We start from the raw sequence: 24,363 nt of genomic DNA on the forward strand, positions 1-24,363 counted from the left end.
GAAAACAGTTTAACAAGCACGTCCTGTCGCGAATAATCGATGTTTTTTTTTTTTACGTTAGATTAAGCTTCAGATCTTTGTTCAAGGAAACTGAGATTTTCCTTGAATTTCTTTCTACGGGAATCGATCATTGTGGGATTAAGCTGATCCGAACATATAACTCGTATAATTTGGAAGAGCACCGAAATCCTATAGGAACGATAACTATCTAGATATGATCGTAATAAAAGCAACTCTATTTATATTCATATCACGTATCTATCTATAGTATTAGCAACCTCAGTGATCTCTTCAATGCATTCGATGAAATAGAATCGGATCGAAGATCTCTCACTTGGTGATAGATATCAACGGAGACATTCGTTGGGCGTTTAACACCACAAAGAGAGATAAAGAGAGAACTCAGCTTTGATTTAATACAAAGACGGGTTCATCAATCGGGGCTACCGCATCGAAATGCAAATTTTCGTTCGAGTGACTTCGACTGAACGGGATATCCTTTGATCGCTAATGAAACATCCTAATGCATAGCCACGTTACATGTGGAGAGCGAAACTCTACCTATTGATGGAGCAGAGGGGAAAGGGAGAGAGAAAGATAGAGAGAGATGATGGAGGGAGTTGAAGCAGAGGCCCGGAAAATCAATTGGGTCAATTGTTTGAACTGTTAGTAAAACAAATATTTGAGATAACCAACCATCAAGCGAGCCCCCGTACGTTGTAGGGAACAACACTTCATTCTTCAAGGGATAAACTCCGAATGATCTGTCGTTACTTTTCTTTCTTCGTGACGGTAATATAGTCTGCACGGAGTTAGTTTGCTTCTTTATTTATCCCTTAACGAGCACAGTGAGTATTCATTAACCTCGTTATGTCATCACGAAGTATTACTGCATTTCTCTATCATACGTTTTTCACTAATAATCGAAGAAATTTATCTACCGTATGATTTCCTATATGTGCACTACATCTAATGATGAGGATAGAAAATAATTTCCAGGGTAAAGTTTTGCGAAGTATTAAGTTAAGGAAGGTATCTACCCTACCTTCTATTTGTATGACATACTTTATCGCTACATAAGACGCGTTAAAGTTCATTAAGGAGAGAATGTTAGGAAGAGAAAGTTGGGAAGAAGTTTTTACATCAAAATTGTCACGACAAATACTTGACTTAAATTAACTCTCTTTCTTATGTAATATCATATGATTCGCGTTATTGTTAAAAGTAATTATCAAATGTACTAAAGTAATATATCCAAATAAACAGTTATCGTAAACCGACAACCATGTTGTCGATTAACATAGTACAATTTATTGACCCTATTCCTACATTTTCGTATGATAGTAGCACGGAATTGGGAAGCGTTGATTGCTATCTCTATCGACGCCGACTATCCTGCTGACGTTGGTCTGTTTTTCCCAGGAAACGTAGTTCGTGTTCTTCAGCAAGAAGGGGCAAACGACTGAACATAGCGATTCCTAGGAACAAAAGCGAGAACTTTTGATAGATCAGTAGACCACAAGCTGGTAGGACTAATTTAGCTAGCCAATTAACATTTGAATTATTATCTTTGGGCTCGATCTTATATGGTCAGGTATAATTTATCTAGAGAACGTAAACTCTCTCAAGCTCTCTTTAGATACAACGGACTTGTTCTAGAAATAGCACTGTTTCTCCAAGTGGTTTGGCCACAGTAAGGGAAGATTGATCTAATGGCGAAAACCAATGGTTGAGGCATCTGCAAGTGTAATCGTTTCTAGCCCTACTGAAATAGCTACTTTATTCCACTTCTCTTTCCACCGAAGTGCTCATATAGAAGGAGATCTATTACTTTTGTTTTCCGACATATTTCGACTCCCCCTTGTTCTTTTCTTTCTCAACCCTCAGTTTTATTTCTTAACTTACATATACATATATTTTTACATGCTTCCATAATCATGTTCTTCGTCACGGTGGATGCACGAGGCCTCGCAAAAGTTTGGCGATGCGCATTTCTGGCAGCGATTACATATCGACAGTTCCTATAAATTATGGAAACTCCGGAATGAACAATCTCGTCGACGATACATCGCTTCTCTCCTTAGTAGGACGTGGCTCAGGACATTAATCATACTGGGGAAATGCATATGCGTTAAATTAATTACGCGAAGAAACTTGGAAATGTTTCTATAGGATTTATGTTTTACTGTTGTCGATTCCTCGATACTCTCAACTTTTATGTCCGGTATCGAAGGAATAACGACCGAGATTATTTCGGTTAGTGTGATCTAATGTATCATGTAAGTAAAATCGTAAAGTCCTCTTTTTTTGTTGTTGGTGAGTTATAATAATACAAGATAATAAAACTTTTCAAACGTATATGTGACGTTTTTCAGATAATCTTTGGGAAATGGCAGGCTCGGGGCCAGAGCTTCTCGTTCACGATAAAAGGTCCGCCCGTAAAAAAATTATCTTGATTTCCCAGTTGGAACAGAAACATTTGCCATAACAGATCCACAAGAAACGTAATAATTCCAAAATTAGTACGTTTGCTTTCAGAGATCAGTTTGAACATATGGTCTTGCATAATTAATGTTACCGAACTCCCTCTTTTTCCGTATTTTTGTTCCTCAATGATATTATCCTGCGATTATCGGAAACACGTGCGACGCAATTATCTCTTCATTAACGCACCATCCTGTTTGAATTGATTATCCATACGTCGCAGTGATGTTACATAAATAAAATCATTTTTCCATTCTCAAATCTATAAATTATTTACGGTAATTATATAAAGGAAATAAGGGACCGAACAATCGGGTAAAAAGATTACGTGAGTCCTTTCATCAACGTGTATCACGTGCGTCGCGTGTTTCGCGCCTACGCATCCGGTGTGCGTGTTTAACTGTCGTACAACGTGAGGGAAAATATGGGGACAAAGAAAGATAAAGAGATAGAAAAAGAGAGAGAGAGAGAGAGAGAGAGAGCATTGTGGTTGTCTGAGAATGGTAGTAATCTACCTGTTCAATGAATGTAACCATTCTCGAGTTGCTTTCTTTCGGCTGCTGTAGTATGACCATAAACGATATTAACTACTGACATTAAAACATATCATAGTATTAACTACTTCAAGTAGAATAACGGTAGATTTCTTAAAAGACGGACAACAAGAATGGTCGAAAAGTGAAAGTTTCGAACGAAGGTAGAACGAGACAACACAACTCGAATAAAAATTCGAAGATAACCTTCTCAGGAGAATTGAAGGGTCTCTAGTACTAACGTACGAAAATACGATGTAGCATCAATGTTCCAGAGAAAAGGTGGATTTTGTACGATTATACGAAGAAGGGCTAGTTGGTCGAGAAAGAGCAAGAAATATTAGTAAAGGGTCTTCATCCCCTTGTTAAACGAGAGACGGAAAGAGAAAGGGAGGAATGAGGGGAAAGGGGGAAAAGTAGAAATAGTCGAAAGATCTTGCGGCAGGTGCTGCCACCTGCTTTGAGGGCGTGGCGCTAGTTCCAGCGGAGCTTAGTTCAACGAAAGCTCCTGCATGCGACGCACCACTGGAGCAGCAGCAGCGGTCGCTTTGAGGTCGAGCGAGAGAGCCCCTAAGGGAGAGGGTGGCGCGCGCGAGAGGGTTGAAAAGAGAGAGAGGGAAAGAGAGAGAGAAAGAGAGAGAGAGAGAAAGAGAGAGAGATAGTAGTAGCGTGCGCGCGTGTAGTAGAGAGGTACTATCCTCGAAAGGATAGAAGGACGGATAACGAGGAGAAGGAAAGAGCGAGAGAGAGAGAGAGAGAGAGAGAGGGATAGAGATAGAGAGAGAAGAAAGACAGTGGTTGAGAAAGAGGTGAAGAGCGTGTGTGCGCGCGCGCGCGCGTTCGCGCGTAGAGACGCGTGCGTCCTCGTGTGTGCTTGCGACGTATCTCGGATAGCAGGATAGAACAGAGATGAATGGACGGTTGGTCTGCCGTGCCTTATCGCGACGATGATATCGAGAAGAGGCCGAATACGAGACTCTATCGAGGAGCCGTCTTTGGAAGCATCGGGAGGACGATATGGCTTTGGGCCTGTGCTCCCTTCATCCTCATTTTCCAGGACGAAATCGACTGAGGATACTTCTTCGTTCGAGACGGTGGTGATTATCGGAGAGGAAGAGCACTGTAGCCGGCAGTGACCATGGCGCCTCTCGTCGCGTGCGTGTAAACAGTGCTCAGAGACCACGTTCGAATAGTGTCCTCCTTTGCTGCTACTCCTCCCTTCCTTCTCTCACTCGCATACTCCGATATCACCCCCTACTTCTCAAACAGTGTTCGGTCATTTATGTGTTGTGCGAAGCATCGGTGTTACTGCAGGGAGAGAAAGAAAGAAATAGAGAGAGAGAGAGAGAGAGAGAGAATGAGAGAGAAAAAAAGGCCTGGAAATGTCTTAAGTAAAATCTAATTTATTCATTTTTTTATTTACTAATTTATTTTAACTTTGAGGATATGAGATCGAGTGAGAGAGATCACGTATTAGGGTGGAAATTCGTTAGATCTCTTTTGTTCTTTCCTTTCCTCCACAGGTATCTATCTTTCTCCCTCATTGTTTCTATCTCTCTCATGGGAGCTAAGTGATGCTTATACGTGATGCTTTCTTGCTGACTTAACAACTGGAGAGGCAAGAATGGTTGTTGAGTCTTCTTCGGGGTTCTCACACGAACGATTTAATGCTAACCGAGGAACATCTAATCAGGATATTTTTTTTCCTTGGGTTTTTGAGATGAACATTTTTACATTTCTACTCGCTGAAAGCTTGTTTCACTTATTTATTTCTTTTTCAATGTGGGAAATGATATTGCATCATCGCAACGTGACCACGACGAACACGGCATGTGCCTTGTCCGTTTAAATGCGGATCTTGTGTTCCTCCTACTTGTTCTACGTGTTCTTCCTCCATGTTCTGCGTGTGTGTATGTGCGTGTACGTATGTGTCCGTGCGGTACCACTAACAGTCGATACGCTAAACTGTTTCCTTTTCATCTCCTAAGATAACTGTGTTTTAATGTCCCATTGTTGTTGTTGGAGATGAAGTATCGTAATTTTGTGATGAGAAAAAAGGAAATCTCGAATTTCTGTTTGCACTCGCGTCTTTACGCTATGTCAGTTATCGATGCAACTAAATTTGTTGCACGGTTATGCGTGATTTAGAAGAAGCTGCTTATAGCCATTGCCAAAAATTTTCCAAAGTATTTACCTTTGCCGTACGAAGTTTCAAGAAAAGGTGGTTTGGACGAAAGGAACGTTCACGTTTCGATCGAGGAGTCGAGATAATCCAGTAGGGGTGGCTTCCTCTTTCTCTCTCTCTCTCCCTCTCTCCCTCTTTTTCCCTTCCTCTCTCTGATTCTCTTTTCCCATTTATCTCTATCTCTCTTCCTCATACATAACCGAAAGAAAGTTAGCTCTAAATCCTAGCGTTTTTTTGCCAAGCTATGTTGCAAACGCAACTGGCATTCATAAAATACAAACGGAAACTCTCTCTTTCTTTCCATCTTACTCGCTCTCCTTACTTTCGATTGCATTGCAGAGTAAACAACAGCATTGTTGTACTTCATCTTCCGGCAACTTTTTCAGTTTAAATATCACTTCGCTTATAGTTCCTTTATTAACTGAAAAATTCACTGAAATTTTAGACCAACGTCGGTCGAAAAAAGTTCGCCTTTATATGAAGGGTTGTTGTTGTTGTTGTTGTTGAATCATTCCGATTAACAAATTGTTTTGAAATTCAACATTTTCTTGTTTCCTTTTTTTTTTTTTGATTTTGTTAAAAAGATCATGCATTTATCCGTAACCCTAAACTTTGTGCTTTCCACGAATTCATATTCTTACAACGATCATCTTCGTTTTGATCAAAAAGATCGCTGACGATCGTTGTAAAAAGCAGAATATGAAGGGAGCAGACAGGAGTGACACGTGATTCAACGATGTTACAGGCGTAACAGCGGACGAACGTGTGTGCGGTCGGTCGAGGTAAAAGCGTGACGATATCGAAGAGCACAGTGACTCGTTGCTGCTATTAAGTATACATATATGTATATATATACATATACGTATATGCATGTGTGATAGAGGAATTGAAGGATCGTGCGAGTGACGGATGTGGCGACGTGGGAAAATACGCTGACGATTTTCGTACGTTCAATCGGCTTAACCAATTTCCAACCATTCCTAAATACCCCGCGTGATTATCTCTCTCTCTCTCTCTCTTTTTCTATAATTATCATTGTGTACAAAGTTCGTCCTCGTTAATCAAGTCAGTTGCAATGGTGTTGCACGAGGTGGTGATCTTCTACGAGGCCAATTTGGATAGAGGAAGCTCAACACCTTTGTGTCCACCTTTATTGACGCATACTCAAAGAAGACTGAGGTGTATCATCCCACATTCGAAACAACATATCGCTTATCCACCATAAAAAGGTAAGAAAACGATCCAGACCAAAAGGTAGATATTGTCATTTTATCTAGCTCCTTTTTATATATTTTATTTTATTTTTATTTCCTTTTCTTTTTTTCGTTAGTTCGTTTTACGTCAACCCGATGTAATATAATAAAACCAATTTTTATTCAACGCAAATCACCTAGACATCAGTTATTTATCTTTCATTATACCACTAACCCGTACCTGCTATAAAATACTTTCCCAAGTATATACGGGCACCGTATTAAAGTTATCGAGTGTGTAAACCGGGCTTTTATCGTTGCGAACGCGGAAGTGCTTTTTGCTTGGTCACGATGTACCTGTTCAGATGGTGCATCTCCATAAAAAAGAAAAAAAAAAGAAAAAAGAAGAGAAAGAACGAACCCATAAAAAAGAATCTTCCTACTCTTGAATCTCGAAGAATTCTTCTTTAGTTCGAAGGGTTCATCCTCCTCGTGATATACTTTATGGATTCTTGGATCCCTCAGATCAATCATGAGTTATAACAATTGTTACGACGAGGTGTTAAAAAATTAATTGCATCATGCGATCTTAGCACATTACCTTTACCTGTTGCATCGTGTTCGTGACGACGTGTACGAAGAGAGTGAAGGAAAAGGAGGACTTGTGGGGGGGGGGAGGAAAAGGGGGGGAGGGGAAGAGGTTGAGGAAGAGAAGTGAGTTTCGTGGTTAAATGAGTCGTGACGTTTGTAAGTTTCCTTGACAATTTGCGACAGAATCGATTCGATTTGCGTCAAGCGCTAAAGCTAGACGACTTTGTAGGAGGTTGCTTGCTTTTAAAACAACGCGATCGTAAATCGCAATGGGGATTAAAAATTTATCCTATTGTTTCTGGGGTACTTTTTTTTTCTCTCTCTCTCTGTTTCAAGAAGACAAGCTCCCTTGCGGTCTAATGATGGAGATAGTTATTGTGAGATTTTGTTTCAATGGTTCGATCATTGAAAAATAACGGGATCAAAAAATGTGATAGAAAAGAAATGGATTGTAATAAATTGTGCATTTATATTATTATTATTATTATTATTATTATTATTGCATAATACGTATTATTTGTATATATACTTTGATAATATTTTCTGATAATAATAGGATGATCATTGTTGAGTAATTTGGATAATTTCGAATTGCTAGTTGAGAGAATATTCGAAATAACTCAAATAACGATGGTGTGCATTGATGTAGTTCCTCCTGTATCACGAGGATACAATACAAATTATTAGAGCACACGCTGTTTATGAAACGACCAATAGGAAAATATGAAATTTAAATACACTTTGGGATAGCTTACAAATTGGATAGCTTACCGGAGTAATGAAAATAATCGTATTTACTTCGTTATTTCCATTATCTCTTTGTGTCGAGTTACAACAATTGTATATTTGTAAAAAGAAAAAGAAAAAAAAAGGAAATAGAAGAAGAAAAAAAAAGTTGTATAATATTATATCTCGTAATAAGAGAATTCGTTCGTCCGAGTATCTCCTATCATTAAAATTTTATGACTAGCGTGATAATTTGTTGAGTTGATCCTCTCGTGAGAAATAAAATGTGCTAGTAAGCGAGATTACTTGTAACGGTGTGTGTATGATGCAAGAGACTCCAAGGAATTAAGTAGGTAGAATTTAACGAAACGTTCTCAGTAATTCACGTAACGTCGATGGTTCTAATTTGGCGAATTTTTCTATTTCTAGATTTGAATCAAATTCGTCAAGCTTAATAACAAAGAATTAAATTTGAAATTTAATCCATGATAAATTAATCAAAGAAATTGCTTGAGATTTTAGAAGGTATATCGATATTTAAACAACATTACGATGTAATTATTCATAATAATTATAGGAGACAACTATTGTCTTCATAGACATGACTTGAAAAAAGGGGCTTTAGTTTTGAACCCTTTGGTGGTCTTTTATCAAAGCTACTACATTGAAATGTTTTTTTTTTGTTTTTGTTTTTATGTGATTGACATGACGTAGGTTGATGCGAAGATTCAAACAATGTTTGCTTAAACATTGAAACTATTGGAAAAAAGATAAATGTAAATATAATATGATTGATATTTATTAATGTATTATATTTGTATTATGCAAGAATATGAAATGATGTGGCAATATTTATTTTCCAATCGACCCGTAACCCTTAGAAGCGATCGACTGACTGTCAGTTTTATACGGAACTATACTAGAACCGTTTACATCTCAAATCCTCTTTCCTTTTCTAATATTTCTTGTACATCTTTGAACGGAAAAATGCAGTATTGATAAAATAAGATTTATCCAAGTTAAACGTTTTAAACGCATTCGTCAAGATATTTCTATAAGTAAAATAAGTACATACGAAATATATATTAGTTCTTACAAATAATTTGTTTTAAAGGTTAACGCAATTTATATATTTAAAGTAATACTTTATTTTAATCATGAATTGTGTTAGATTTGACTTTACGTACCTACCTTTCAAATTTCTTTCTTTCTCGTGCTTTCTGCAAATTTAAAATAAATGCACAAATTATGTTAGATAAACATTTCCTTACCACGAAAACCTTTTCCACTAATTACTTACACGCTCATGTTTAAGGAAAATATTTTTAGCCGAAGAAGAAGAAGAAGAAGAAGAAGAAGAAGAAGAAAAAGAAAAAGAATCCAATGGGGAATAAGTAAGATGGAAGTAAAAAAGGAACGATGGTTAAAATTTAATTGAAACCTGGTTGGATTAATGGACAATTAGGGCCTCACAACAAACGAAGCCAATTCGGAGTGACATAAATCGACCGATCGGGGACACAACGAAGCGTAATGTTCTGGAAATGACTGTCTGTGAAATCCAATGGAGCTTGAATAATTACAGGCTAGTGTGCGTACAAGAGTGTTGTCCCATGGATCGAATTCGAGCCTCGAAATTCATTACTTTCCAACGAAATATTTTCAACTTCATTTTAATATAGCGTGATTTTTGTAGAAAAAAAAAAAGAAAATGAAAATAACAGGAAACGAAAGAATTTTTGCATTTAATGTGGCTGAAATATTTGCAAGTTGAACGATGCGTTGACTTTAATTACTTTCCCGGATAAAAGTTATATCAAGTTTTGTACAGGCGTTGTTGGTTTTCTGAACATTTGACATATGAAATCTCGATAAAATCTTTTCGTAATAATAATAATAATAATAATAATAATAATAATGTTGAATAAAAATATTGAAATATTTGAATAATACTTCGAATTTATTAATCTCGAAATAATAATTTATCGATATATGTATATATAAAGTTTGTAGAAATGAAATCGACAGGTAGGGGTGTTGCCGATAAACCTATTAACACATAGAATAATTTTTTCTTTTTTATGACATTACTGGTATCAGAAAGATATTCGACCTGTGTTTTATCCTTTCCTTTTAAATGTTACTGTTGGCATGAAACAAAAGCTAGTACCGGTCTTTGTCCCGAATTGCATACCGGTTATTATTACACATCAGTTATTTTCTCACATGCATGCTCGCTACAAAACGGCTTCCATCAGGGCTTGTGCTAGCTGGCTGGCATACGGTGAATAGTAGAATTTCGCCTTTCATCTTTTCAATGCGCTCAGGCTGCTCGTGCGATGACACTTGCATTCTCTAGGAAAGTGTGACCTAGTCTTGCAGTTACTTGCTCGAGTTAAACATCGCGAAATAAGCGCTATCTCCTTTTTTCGACCTTAAATCAACCCCTTTTCTTCTCAAGCTTTTCATTTCTCTTTCTTTTTTATATCCCTTTCTTTTAGTTTCTCCTGTCAGTTAAAATCCCTTTTGTGGTCGAGTTCGTTGATACGATTTGATAGAAAGAGAAAGAACAAAAAAATAAGAAATAGAAACATGCTTTTACATGTATGCCGTATGAACGAGTTCCTCTAATTGTTCTTAAATAGAGAATTTGCTTAAAATTAAGCACCGAGTCCTCTATGTATTCTCAAGATACGCAGTACAAAGTTCTTAACCTCGTAGACCCACATCGTTACGTGAATTACGACGAGACAGCACAACTTTTGGTAGAATCAAGAATACATAATACTTTATTTTACTTAAACGTATTAAACATCAATGTCTCTCTTGGTTCTATATTTTATCAAATTATTTTGGCTTGCAAACTTCAAAGAAATCCTTCGCTAGATTCTCTTAATTATTTCATTGAATTCTTTCAAGTGGTAACTAAATAAATCCAAACATAGAGTGATAGTAAAGTATTAATCAAAATATTTATCTCGAGCAAACAATAAGCGACAAAATAAATTTCGAGATGTCTTAAAACTTTCGCGGTTGGAATAAATTTATTCTGTCTAAAATTGACCGATAAACCGATTTTGGAACATCTTGAGATTAAACGAGAAATGCCAAGGTGGAGATTGAAACTTTCATAAAAGTAATAACCCGTTACGCTCGACGCACGCTTATGGTTCGTCTTAATCTTCTTGTCTGTAGCTTGTTATTAAAGTGTCACCATGTGTTTGATACGTTGCAACCATTAGCTTCGAACACCATCTGATACTGATAAAGGTTCAACGGTAAAACAAGAAAGCAAGATACTATTGAAAATAACGAACTTTCATATACTCCAGATATAAACGTCAGATATCAAAAATTAACAAATTTTCTTTGTTGAAAAATATTCGTACATGGACTCATATAAATCGAAGTGTCCAAGTTCTTAAATATCGTTGAGATTAATTCGCTACGTGTTCGTTTTATTTTATCATTAGCATAGACCCATTTTGTAAAATTTTATTTTTAGATCAAACCGTCTACGAAATCGGCAATATTCTTGTTCTAATATCTTTGAATCTACCTATAGCTATGCCCGTATAACGGAACTCTCCCTTTTCTCTTCCAAACGATATCTATTCTGCGAATCGTTCCCTTGTCAACCCTAGCTTATTCAAGGAAATTCGCATATCGATCCTTCGAAGTTTTGTGAAGGAACAAACGGAAGGAAGAGTTTACGTTTATTTTCATCGTGTCACATTACGTATTTTACTGATTGTTAGATCAAATAGATTTCATATTTTTTTTGTTTTATTTTATCATTACTTTCATCAAGTATTTCGTATCTATCAATTCGCAAGTTATGTGCTTTATAATTACGTCAAATTAAAGAAAACAATACGTGATAGATAAACGCGTGGATAGATCAATTTTTGTTCATAACGATTGGTTATCGACAATAACAAATATTTCAGGTGAAAATGAAGAATTGTTCAGATCTTTCGTAAATCACAATAAAAGAGATTTCTCTTTCGATATGACCGGTGATGTCGGAGATGTGATGTTTGTTAGAGAAATATTTGAAATTTAATAACTCGAATGATAGATTTCCTTCAGGGAAGTTATCGGTATCTCCAATAATTGGTTCGCCGGAAAACGAGAAGCCATCGGCTCATACATATTTCATTCGTTTTGTATTATTTCCGTAGTTGAAATTCGAGGAAAAAGAGATTTGACTTTTTTGAAGCGTATCTGGAATGTCGTTTGGGAAGGAGCTATTTTGGATTCGTTTGCATTCGGAAAGTTGGCCAATGTTTCGTAGCACATACCTACCTACCTTCCTACCTACCTACATACCTACATACCTACCTACCAACCAACCAGCCAACCAACCAACCTCCTTCTCAAGTTTGCTCGCTCTAGAGAAACGAATGTGTAATAAAGTGCCAGACAAGCTTGAGTTTGGCTACCGGCAAAATATAATTACACGTGCTGAGTAATAGTTTTCTTGTTTGTTATAATATAATATGTTTCGCGCGTGTATTATAATTTTACCTGTAATCTCGAGAAATGTTATTAACGTTTTGTGAACGTTTCATTGTTCCTAACATGGTTGATTCTAACCAAACAATTACTTGATTTTAATAACTAAGGAATAATCAAATGAATTGATTCGATAATCTCGTTTAAATTTTTCTTATGCTTATCGTTTGAAAATTTACGAGTGTTTGAAAAAAAAAAAAAAGTAATTTATCAATTAATATTTTCCACAGATAGAAGAAAAAAAGCATATGTTGGTATATATTTTTTAAACAACTGAGCTTACTTTTGACGTACATATGTATATCGTCAAACGAAGATTTATGAATGACCCTAACTCAGGTAAAAACATTCCCTGCGATTTTATCAAATATTCAATCATATAACGTCATTTTAACGTTCGAAAGAAGTACAAAACATTTCCTTAGTGCCGATAAGTCACAAAGATTAACTTAATAATAGTGAACTCTTTTCTCACGAGCATCATGCATCAAGACCTGTCCCTATCTTTTCTCTCTTTCTCTCTAGGTTTCCTCCATTACTACTCTGGGCAAGGTCGTAACTTATAACGTGACCTAAATTCCTTTTCTTTTACTTAAAGTTCCACATAGATCGTATCAGAAGCATCAATGTATGAGGAGGCTCGGTTTGAAAGACTGAAAAGTAGCTGATATCGTGAGTCTTTATGGAAATGGTTATTATAGGCAAATTTTCTCGGATATGTGGACCATTTAAAGCTTTAAATATTCAATGTGCAACGAAATGTCCGTGTTTTATTGGTTAGACGTTGGCCATTAATTTGATTTTACAGGTTATGCTTCACAGTACTCTATCGTGTATCACTACTCGAAACAGAACCATCTAAAGAGAAAGAAAAAGAGAAAAATTGACAAAACAAAATTTCAAAATCAAATTGACCCGTACATATCTACGTGTATCTATGTATTTAACAAGAGGAACGAACAGGAGAGAAACTAAAGAATACAAAAAAGATTAATGTTTAATGTTGGAACGTAACACAGAGGTAGAAAGAAGAAAAGAAATAAAAAATGGCGAGAGAGAGAGAAAAAGAGGGAATGGGAGAACGGACGTGAAAATTTACGTTTTCAAACTGTTCTCAAAATAGAAGAAGTAAAAGTCGGTAAAATTTTGGTGCGACATTAAACCGGCAAAATGTTACGAACGTATCCGGAATATATATTAGCCACATGGGAAAATGGGATCGATTCGTTTGGTGGTTTTAAAATGAGATATCGTTGTTCCACCTTTTGCTTCCGTTGTGCAGTAACGATGGCTGCTGTTACCCGAGTCCAAAAATATGATTGTTTCAAAGATAGATCAAGTGAGATCTATGATTGTTGATTTTCTTTTCGTTTCCGCAATGTGAGCGGTAACGTATGTTACGTTCCGAAAAAAAAGAAAATTAATGGGCTATTTTGAAAATGTTTGAAAATGTTTTTTTTTTTTTTTCAATCAATTGTAGAAATTTAATAATTGTAGAACTCAAAAAGATGAACTATAGGTAAAAGCCTTTATTTCGATTGTGAATAGATCACGATAAAGCCACAAGTGGGTAGAGACATATGTAAATATATCTCATGTATTGCACGCGATATATATATGTAAAATGGGGGAAGGTCAAGCATTGTTTGGTAAGATATGATAAGGTCATAACAACAATTTTCATCTATACTTATTCGTACAATTGTCTTTAGTTAACGTTAAAGTTATTAATATAATGGCTAAAAATAAATGATCTTATCAATAAAAACAATTCGATAGGAGGATGATCAAAACATTGATTAATATCTACGAAACTTGTTAAGTTGTATTATACTAACTGTGATATTAGGTATAGTTGTTCTTTTAAATGTTGGTAACATTCTTTGAAACGGTAATCGAATCTGAAAGCTACAGTTCTTGAATGTCCGACGCTATTCCATATAATCCACTTTCTCGGTTTGTTTTTCTTCTAACGTTGCTGTACTCGTCTAATTAAAATGAAAATCTCAATTTTTCCTAGCGTGTCCACGGGACATTTTTCATTTAATTATTTTTTCTTTCTTTTAATAGGATTATATACTTATCACTGGACAACTAGAATGAAATTATAAATATTAAATGTAGGAGTATATATATATATATAAAAATTGCTTGTTTCTTAATACGGGATATATGTATGTATAATACTAGGTTTTGTTCGTGTTCACGGTGTTAACGTGAATTCCTTTATTTAATATTTCACATAATGTGTCTCGTAGCGTAGTTGTAATAACAATTTGTTGAATTATGGCTGAGATCCATCTAATGAATACCGACGTTATCATTTCCTACATTTACACTAGTTAATTCGTAACAACTAATTAATATAAGCAATGATAATGATATTTGTGATATCGATTAATCTCTATCGTCGAATCGAATTTATTTCAAATTAACTCACCGATCCTCTTTAATCAGACCTTTAATACCAACGGATTCCCTATTTTTCTTTTCTATTTATTACGCAATACGTTTCATTACTACTATTTAATCGATTTCGAATTTAGCCAGGAACGCTTTGATGCATTGCCTAGCAAAGAAAACTTTTATTACTATTCTTTCTAAATAACCACTACAGAAAATGTTAAATCGTAATCAGTGTTTTAGAAATTTTCTCGTTGAACAAGTTCACTAAAAGTAATTAACTAGGAAATTAATTATAGAAGAAGTACCATTACACATCGACGTTTTCAAATATAAAAGTAAATTCCAAGATAAAAATTATTATTATTATTTTTTTTTTCATTTTTCCTGTAAACGATTGCATACACTCGATCAATTTCGATGAACTTTTCAATTGAAATTCACTGTCAAAATCCTGACTCTCGATCACGTTTCTATGGGTTCTCATAAACGAATGAACGAATCGCGTTAAAACCTTGACAAAGAAATACCAAAGTGATGCTTTAAGGGTATGAGTGGTGCACGGTGCAATTAAATCTACCTTTGATGATACTCTCTTAATGGAGGGATGCTACTGCAATGATGACGTAACGAAGAGAGAAGCATCGTATAGAGTTGTGTTAGTAAACGCATATACACTTACTTTTATATAGTCGATGAACATTTCAGGGTAAAAGTTTCGCTATTACGTTATCTTTTTCGTGAATCATGTTTCCTATTCACCCATTCGGGATACGTAATTCTATTCAATTTTCTAATTATTAGCCATCGGTCAGTATTACAACGACTGATAAAATAAATAATTATTGTATTTATATCCTGAGTAAGACTGATATATATATATATATATATATATACAAAAATAAGCTAGAATTATTCCCAACTGTAATAAGATAAGATCTTCAATGAACTTTTATTACTCGTTCCACATATAAGCATTATTTTAATCCGGGTTTAATGGGTTACTTAAAAAAAGAAAAACAGAGAAAAAAAGAAGAAATACGAAAAAACGTACTCTTCTCTCGCAAGTTATTATTTTAAATGTATTTTTTCTTGTCTTCTTTTTTTTTTTTTTTTACTATCTTATATGTAATTATTATCACTAGAGTGTATGTGAATCCTCATGGGTAGATTAGATAAAGTCCTGGACTATGTAAAGGTGCATACATTGTCGGTACAAAAGCAGCACGCAGCAGACCATGTCGTTCTAGGTTGGAATAGAAAGGGTCGATAGCCCTCTTCGTACGGCGCTCGCGCCACCCTCGTATTCCCATAGATGTTACCGAGTTCACATACACCAGTGTTAGAAGCGAATACGATGTATGTTCACGTATCCACCATAGGGCGCCAAGTACTTGGAACCTGGTTCAGCACTTCCCTCCTGTCCATGTTGATTTAATGCCTTGTGTCTCCAACCATTCTATCATTTTCTTTCTTTCCACTTTCCTTTTGTCGATAATAGCTCTTACGTCCATTATTCGTATTCCGAACTTTTTATGGTATAACTTTCGATAAGTTTGAAATATATCCAGTTTGAAGATTTTCCTTTTTTTCTTGTTTCCCTTTGCCATAATAAATAAAAGATAAATCATAATCGTATAATATTCTTAGGGTCACTTGTTGTTATAGATAATCCGGATCTAGTTGTAATTGAGAAACTTATCGATCTGTAAATAATCCATCAATCTACATGTTAGATACGCTGCTGGAGATCCATTCCTGATTTTGTACAATAATGCAGCTTGATATATAGCTCTATAAACGGATCAACATGATCTACATACGTACATACATACGTTCTGCTGACTTCGAACAATGTATACATTTGAATTACATCTTTGATCATATTAATATTTATATTTTATCTTAACTCTATCTGTGTATTAATTGTATATTATTGTTTTTTTGCAGTTTTAAATATCATTAAATAATTATTAGATATTTTAAAAAATAATTCATCATGAAATATAATACCTCGATGAGGTGATTATTCAACGAAATGGTGCGATGTTTAATGATGTTAAATACATTTTACACAAATGTATGTGTAATAATATGTGTCTGAGTGTGTACGTTTGCGAGTATTCACTATCTGCACTAGCTTCGCATTAAACGTAAGTCTAAAATCGGCTCTGCATAATGACATTGTCACATATACGAGACCCTCCGTCCACTTACCACCAAAGTTTCGAGAGTGTGCACGTTGCAAAAGCAATGGGATATAACGGCTCTCTCCCTCTCTCTCTCTCTCTCTCTCTCTCCCTCTCTTTCTCTCACTTACTCACTCACTCACTGTTTTCTATGCATTATAATTTGCAGGAATGTTGCGAAAGTTGAAACTTTCGGATGTACAACTTCGTAATAATTCAAAAACATCTTCAAAGTTTAAACATGTCGTTTCATTCATGTCATATATATATATAATACATATATATGTATTATATATATTCTCTTTCCATTTACTTACGACACTACCAAGGCATTCTTGTTATTTCGATAAAGATTTTTACATAATCCTTTTAGCGAAATAACGAAGATGTTTTGTATTTGAATTACATAATACATGGAAAAAGAGATTCGAACTAAATTATATTTGCATCGAATAAATACGCGAGATTATTATTATTATTATTATTATTGTATTCTTATAAAACTTTGAAGAAGGAAGGATTATTATGCGTATAGTTAGAAATAGTAAAAAAGGAAAATAAAAAGAAGAAGAAGAAATAAAAATTCTTAACGAAACTCTTGACTATTACATTGAGATATTGAACTTGCTGGGATTAATCGACTTCCCAGAGATATTATTTTCTTCTATTCTCGAGATCGGCAAAAAAAAAAAGTGGTAAGTGATTCTTACAACTGTCAGATATCGCAGTTATATGCAGGCTTCGTTTCTGCAAAGCCAAGGACACTTGTTGCCCATCGAGATCGTCGAGCTTATCGAGCTTCTCGTGCGTGAGTCCACCGCACCCTAAATAATTCAATACGACTTTTTGAAGACGATCCTTAAAAATCTACGAATTTTAACAATTTCCTTTTTTTTTCTTTTTCTTTTCATTTCCACCCCCCCCCCTCCCCTTCATTCGACTAATTTTCACGAACACGTTTGTACTACTAATACTATTGCTACTACTACTACTTTTTATGCACCAACCGTGTAACGTGAGTATCGGTGCAAAAGTCACGATTCAACCCCCTTCGTCTTTATTCACATTTAACGATCATAAAAATAGGTTAGTTTATCACGCGAAATTATACGCGATACCGTGAGACTAGTTTGCGTGACGATAAGATTCTTCATGATTTTACTCGCAATCGTTGTTGTTGCATTTTCTTCGACCTCGAACACGTTTCTCTTGTTATACTTGAACAGTACGTTACCCCTCTATCATCGCAATCAACATCAAACAAATTCAATTAAACGAATTCATTCACCACAATCGAGAAACTGTGTATAAACTAAATCCTTTTTCTTTTATTTTTTCATTCTAATTGTCATATATTCGATCACAAAAACATTTATCGATGTCCGATTAATATTTGGACGCATAAACTTTCATTATTCAATTATAGTTAAAAGTTATATGTTGGGAATGTCCTCTATTATAAATTATATATACATAAGTATATAATTATATATGTATATATCGTATTTGTAATATCATTCTCTTATATCGTACGATTAATGCTTAATGAACTAATTAGAAATATCGTTCGATACTTGTTGTATATCTCGGAAATGAAATTGCGTGTTTCACGGATGTTTATCAAAGAGAAATAAATCATTATTTTTCAACGCATTATCCTTTCCTTTAATTAGAGTTATCGAATTATCTGTTAGCCCGATCGCGTGCAATTTCTTAGAGTACAATGTTCGGTATAGGTCGAAGTTTTTTTTCTTCTTCTTTTCTTTTTTTTTTTTTTTTTTTTTTTTACCGGATATATAAGAAACTCCAGTCAGTCTGACATGAAGGGGGGAAACATTATACGATTCTCCTTTATTCCGCTTCTACTTTTCGAAGAAATCGAATGTTCTTTTCTTCTTTATACATAGAAGCACAATAAAATCGAAGATCCCTTCAATAAGAATTGAAATTTGACGGATACATATTATATATGGAGGGGGGAGGGGTAGGGGGTGATAGAAAGGGGCTTTTTCAGCAATCATCGTGTTGAAATTCGACGAATAGAAAGGAAAATCCATTAGAAGTGAATCTTTCTAAGAAACTTTTTGATTGAACTAAAATTAGTTGACTTAGTTATTCGATATTTTAAGAATTTTTACGATCGATTAAATCGAATGATATAAAAAAGAAATATATATATATATATATATATATATATATATATATATAAATATAAATATATATATATATATATTTGTCTTTTTTCTTTTTCGTCAAAGGATACATTATTAGGCACGTTATGTCGACCATAGTTTTCCTTTAACCGAGAAGGGGCCTTTATTTCTCTCTCTCTCTCTCTCTCTCTCTCTCTCTCTCTCCTCTATTCGTTTAAAGATAGATATAGCTTATCGTTGGATAGCTTTTGAATTGGATTAGTCCGTAAAGTACGTGAGGATCCAAGAGCATACCGCAGATATATGGACCTTCCTCCTATCCCTCAGATCCCTTCTCTCAAAATGGTTACTGACAAGCCACAAGAGACAGTCACGGTTTCGCATGAGTTTGAACGTTTAATTTATGCCGTCAAATACGACCAAAATCATTTCCCTCTCGAATAAACCGATCCTATCAATAATTATAATTAATACGTGTAAGAAACAACAAAGAAATTTATTATAATTTAATGAAACATTTATTTTCTATATATATATATATATCTCTTTCTCTCGATTATATTTTATATTACATCGTAAAAATGTATATCACGATAATATTAATCATTCGTATTTTGCATCCAACAGAGGAATGTGAAATATATTGATGAATTGAACGATAATATCTAAAGTACGATAAAATAATGAGATATCTGTACACATTATTGAGTTTTACGTGCCAATTCTTATTAAAGGCATTCATATGAATTTGAATAATTCGAATGGATGAATTAATAAATGACGATGAGATGGAATAGTTCGTGTCGTGTCAAATGTAATGCTATTTTATTGTTCGCAACGTAAACGTACCATCACTGTACATTATAATGAAGTATTCGAAAATGGATGAAGTAATGCATGGAAAAAGAAATTACATATAAATAAGTATCAATTACAATGAAACGATCAGATTGTAATTAATTGCTTGGCAGGGAACGATCGATGTTCGACCTTCGAACAAAAAGAAAAAAAAGAAAGAAAGAAAGAAAGAAAGAAAGAAAGAAAGAATGAAAGAAGAACGAAGGAAGTAATCAACCGCGTGTTCTCTTTTTAAAAGTTTAGAAAAAACTTATCCTACGTTTACTTCTCTCTATTTTTTTTTATTTTATTCCTTTTGTCATCTTACTTCGATGCTAAGAAAAATACAAGAGTCAATTCTTAGGAATGAAAATAAATAAGAAAGAAAATATTATATCAACTAGAAGAGATTTTTCAGCTATTTATTGTCACACGTTGAGAAATAACTTTGATATTTTCTATCCTCTTTGTTGAATCGGATTTTCCAAAAAGTTTATCATCAATCCGTTCGTCGTTTTATTGTGAACAATTTCATTCGATCCTCATTTTTCTTCCCCCAATACGTATAATACTCTATATATTGGTAAGTATTATAAATCTATATCTATATATTCGCATTGCACCGAGTCGAGATGCGGTACTTCTATTTCAAGATACTATCTTAAAGGGGAATCCATCGTTATTTGAAAAAAAAAATAAAATAAAATAAAAATAAAAAAGAGTAAAAGTAGAAGGGAAGAAAAAGAAAATATATTTCTTATATGCTCATGCTAGAGAAAGTTTTAAAATACTTCGGTGCTTGGTTGTAACTGACGTCTCGCGTTAAGGAAGATCATGTAAAAAAGGAAAAAAAAATCGAGAGAGAGAGAGAGAGAGAAAGAGAGAGAGAGAGAGAGAGAGAGAGAGAGAAGGGAAAGGTTATAACGCTGAAGTCTCGTGTAAATCACCACACCCTGTTGTGACGTCACGTTATTCACCCTGACCCGAAGGGGCGAGCCCGTGAAGAAGGAGAAGGCGAGAAAGCTTTGCTCGGGGATTCGTGCTGCTTGCTCGAGCGCGCGCCAAGAGTCACGAAAGGACTTCCAGTCATTAATTAGCATACCGATATCGGAACGCTTACCTGCTTCGTTCACCTGCCCACCTCGAAAACCGTCAGGAATACTAAATTTTACTCGGATACGCCCTCATCCCGTGCTTCTCGCGCTTTCTTTCAAACGTTCTCGATATAACGCGACTAGTAATATCCTACTAAATTACTTTTCTTTTGCTTTTTATTATTATTATTAATTAACTGACATCCTTGTTTATCAATTAATCTGTACTAAACGATATATGACTTTAAACAAAGTAAAAGATAAAGTAATTGCTAATTAGGAATAATCAAGATCAATTAACGTTTAGAGTTATTTTTTTTTTTTTTACTAGTTTGTTTTAAATGTATGTATATATATATATTTATTTATATTGTATTATGTTTTGTTAGATTTATCGTGAGAAATATTTGAGAATATTTTTGTTGTTGGGGAAAATAATCGAGGATAAATGTTCGCGATTCGATCCAAGAGAGTAACAATTCGCGGTTAAGTTTCTTCTCGCAATGATCATCTGTTGGACATGGCATTTATGTTTCCTCCAAACACGTATATGTCTTTTTTCGCTATATTACTTGTCAGACCAAGAGCCATTAACATGATACACATTGACCACATCACGTTGACTATCTCTTTCTCTCTCTCTCTCTCTTTCTGCTCAAGGATATTTAAACAGGAGAACCCAGCTGTTCTTTTAGCCAATGTGAATAATATATTTTTCAGTAATAATTGTCTCAGTTCGTCAGACATTATTTACGAACTAAAGTAGAAAATCTAACATTTGAAGAATAAAAAACATTTAATCATTTGATTACTGACGAAAAGAAAAGAGATTGGACGAACGGTGCTTGACAATTATCCCAGTGAAATTTTCTATTTATTCGAAGGAGAAATGAAATTGCGGCGTTATGTATAAACGCATAATAACGAGAAAGTGGAGCGCTCATATTTCACATGTTCGCCCGGCCTAGCCCGGTTCTGACACGATAAGAACGTTTTTAGAATTTTTATCCGTAGCAAACGAAGGAACATTTTTCGCTTTTCACACGATCATTCGATCCTAAGCTATATTTTCGAACGGGCTTTGCTTAATGCGAGGAAAAGAAAAAGGATTACAGTCATTAAGTTATGCTCGCCGACAAAGTCATGGTCAGAATGATATTAGCATAATGCCGTAATATATTACAACGATAAGCCAGACGATATACCATGCCAGAGATTTCATGAGTTTAATGGTAAAAAAAAAAAAAAGAATAAAACAAAACTACGTCGATTGTTAGTTTTAAACTGTTGTTCTTCGCGACCTTCGAGACTGGCTGAACACACGATCGAAAGTACATAAAGATTCGATCTAAGAATATTTTATCATATGAAAGAATTGCTTTTTTTTTTTGTTGTTGTTTGAAAATGATTAACATGATGGCCTTGCCGTTGCAAATGTCCTGACCATGATGTGGATACGCAAACTTCCTATACTTTGGGAAGAACAAATATTGTTCCAGTATCGGTTCATCAAAGGGACATTTTATCGTGAATTTTACGCGAATCGTTCAACAAGTGGTCACTGTGTCAATTTAATGTTATTGTAGAGATAATAATAGATACAATGAATCTTATTGAATTGCAATAGATGAATTTAATATTTTATTAATCATTATTCAATATTATTGCGAATAATGAATAAATGAAAACGAGAATCTAAAGAATTTTCCTTATCTTGATATTTCTCAGGTTATTTGGACGATGACTACTAAAGTAGTGGTTGAAACAGCTGACGTGGAAACAATATGCTCGCTAAATATTCAATTAATATTGAAATCTCGGCAAATTGTAATCCAAGAAAATCGTTGGATATTTCTATCTTTTCCTCTCTCAAGCTATATCACGACTACTGCGAATTTAATTTTAAAGCCACGATATCCTATGAGTTCTTAATAATGGCTCTTGTAGAGTTTTCAAGAAAAATGATAGAGAATTCCAAATGGAAGATAACCTTAATAGCTTTGAAAGCGCAAACCCTTCCCTTTCGACTATAACGTAGACTACACTGGAAGTGAAGCAAGAAAGAAAAGTCTTGAGATAGAAGATTGTGCAGGGAAGGGGGTTGAAGAAAGAGAGAGTGAGATACACGAGGGTAAAGGAAAATGAAATCCTTCAACTTTTCTTTCTTCAGTCTCTCTCATTCCCATTTTTCCCTGTTCGTCGTGATAGACCCTACTTTTCTCAAGCCGATGATTGTTTTCGCACTTCCATACTTTTTTTTTTTTTATTTAATTTTCCTTTTTTATCAGCCGATACAAAACAAAAGAATTCCTTCGAAGTATCGATGCGTTCTTATTGAATGCAAATAAAATAAAAATGTCTATTATAAGGGAAAAAGTTCAAGAAAATTTCAATAAGTTAATCTAATCAACGGGATGAACAATTTTTGATATAAAAAGAAGACCAATGAGAGTGAGATTCGTTATGAAAAGGTCTTACTCTATCTATTCTGTTTTATTTCGATTCTATCGTTAGAAATTTTACATAAAGAAGACTAAGGACGAGGAATGAACTGGCGGCGGTGTCCTGAATCGAATTCAATAGAAAATCTCGATAATTCCTACTAAACCGTCTCTCTTCTTCATAGGAACAGCGTTAACGAGTCTATAGATCTTTACGAACAAAAGCTATACGAATTGCATTGTAATTTGAATCATATTGTAATTTCTTTAGAAGAGGAACCAGTGCTATCAATAAAAATCAGAGAAATGCTTTTGAGCATTGCGAATATTCTAAGTGAAAATCCTTTTTAATATTTTTTTTTCTTTTCATACGTGAGTAGTCTAATAATTAAACGATCGAAGAAGCATGCACGTTAGCTTCGAACTGACCTATCGAGTTGTCGAATCAGCGACGAAGAAATCAGTTTAATCTTTACGAGGCATAATACACTTGTAACGGTCGCCGAAGTTAAGTACAGGCTGCAATTTGCAGTTAAATCGTTCGCCTTATTAATTCTCAAGGTCGTTTAAAACTCTCGTCGTCCGTTCGAAGGACGCGTAAATTTATCGCATCGTCGTATAGGTTTTACTCGGTTGTCTGACTTGATTCGTACGTACGTATTGCATCGATGTTGAAGTATTTTACGACTTTCTAAAAGGTGACACATAAAATGAAATTCAAAATGTTTATTACCGTGGTCGAAGGTTAGTTGAGGAAGACAGATAGATAGATAGAGAGAGAGAAAGAGAGAGAGAAGGATAGAGAAACGGTCATTAATTCGTCGAACGTCGCATGTCGGCTCAATAACGACAGTTACTACTTGCCAGACAGAGTAGGGTACGTCAGTGATAGGAGTCAGTAATAACGGCCGACGGTGCTTAAATGCTACAGTCATTATAACTGTAACTATTTGTCAGACAAAAGTAGTGCACGCGCCAATACTAATGTTCGGCCATTGCTCGGAAAACGCGTCAAG

At 34.8% G+C, this 24,363-nt stretch overlaps 1 protein-coding gene across 6 annotated transcripts in view; it reads left to right on the forward strand.

Moving 5' to 3' along the window:
- The first annotated feature begins 3,527 nt into the window (after positions 1–3,527).
- LOC107064875 (popeye domain-containing protein 1) overlaps positions 3,528–24,363 on the forward strand; it is a 55,380-nt gene continuing 34,544 nt past the window's right edge. The window contains exons 1-3 of one of the 6 annotated variants that reach the window (XM_089174878.1): positions 3,528–5,292; positions 5,948–6,146; positions 6,250–6,431. The gene's annotated coding sequence lies outside the window, so the exon portion shown is untranslated. Of the gene's footprint in view, positions 5,293–5,947; positions 6,432–24,363 lie in introns of all 6 variants that reach the window. The other 5 variants (XM_089174879.1, XM_015318039.2, XM_015318041.2 and 2 more) reach the window with 5 other exon arrangements.

Source organism: Polistes dominula, unplaced genomic scaffold, assembly GCF_049000335.1.
Source record: "Polistes dominula isolate Pdom_NZ unplaced genomic scaffold, Pdom_raw_medaka contig_16, whole genome shotgun sequence".
NCBI classification, from domain to species: Eukaryota; Metazoa; Arthropoda; class Insecta; order Hymenoptera; family Vespidae; genus Polistes; species Polistes dominula.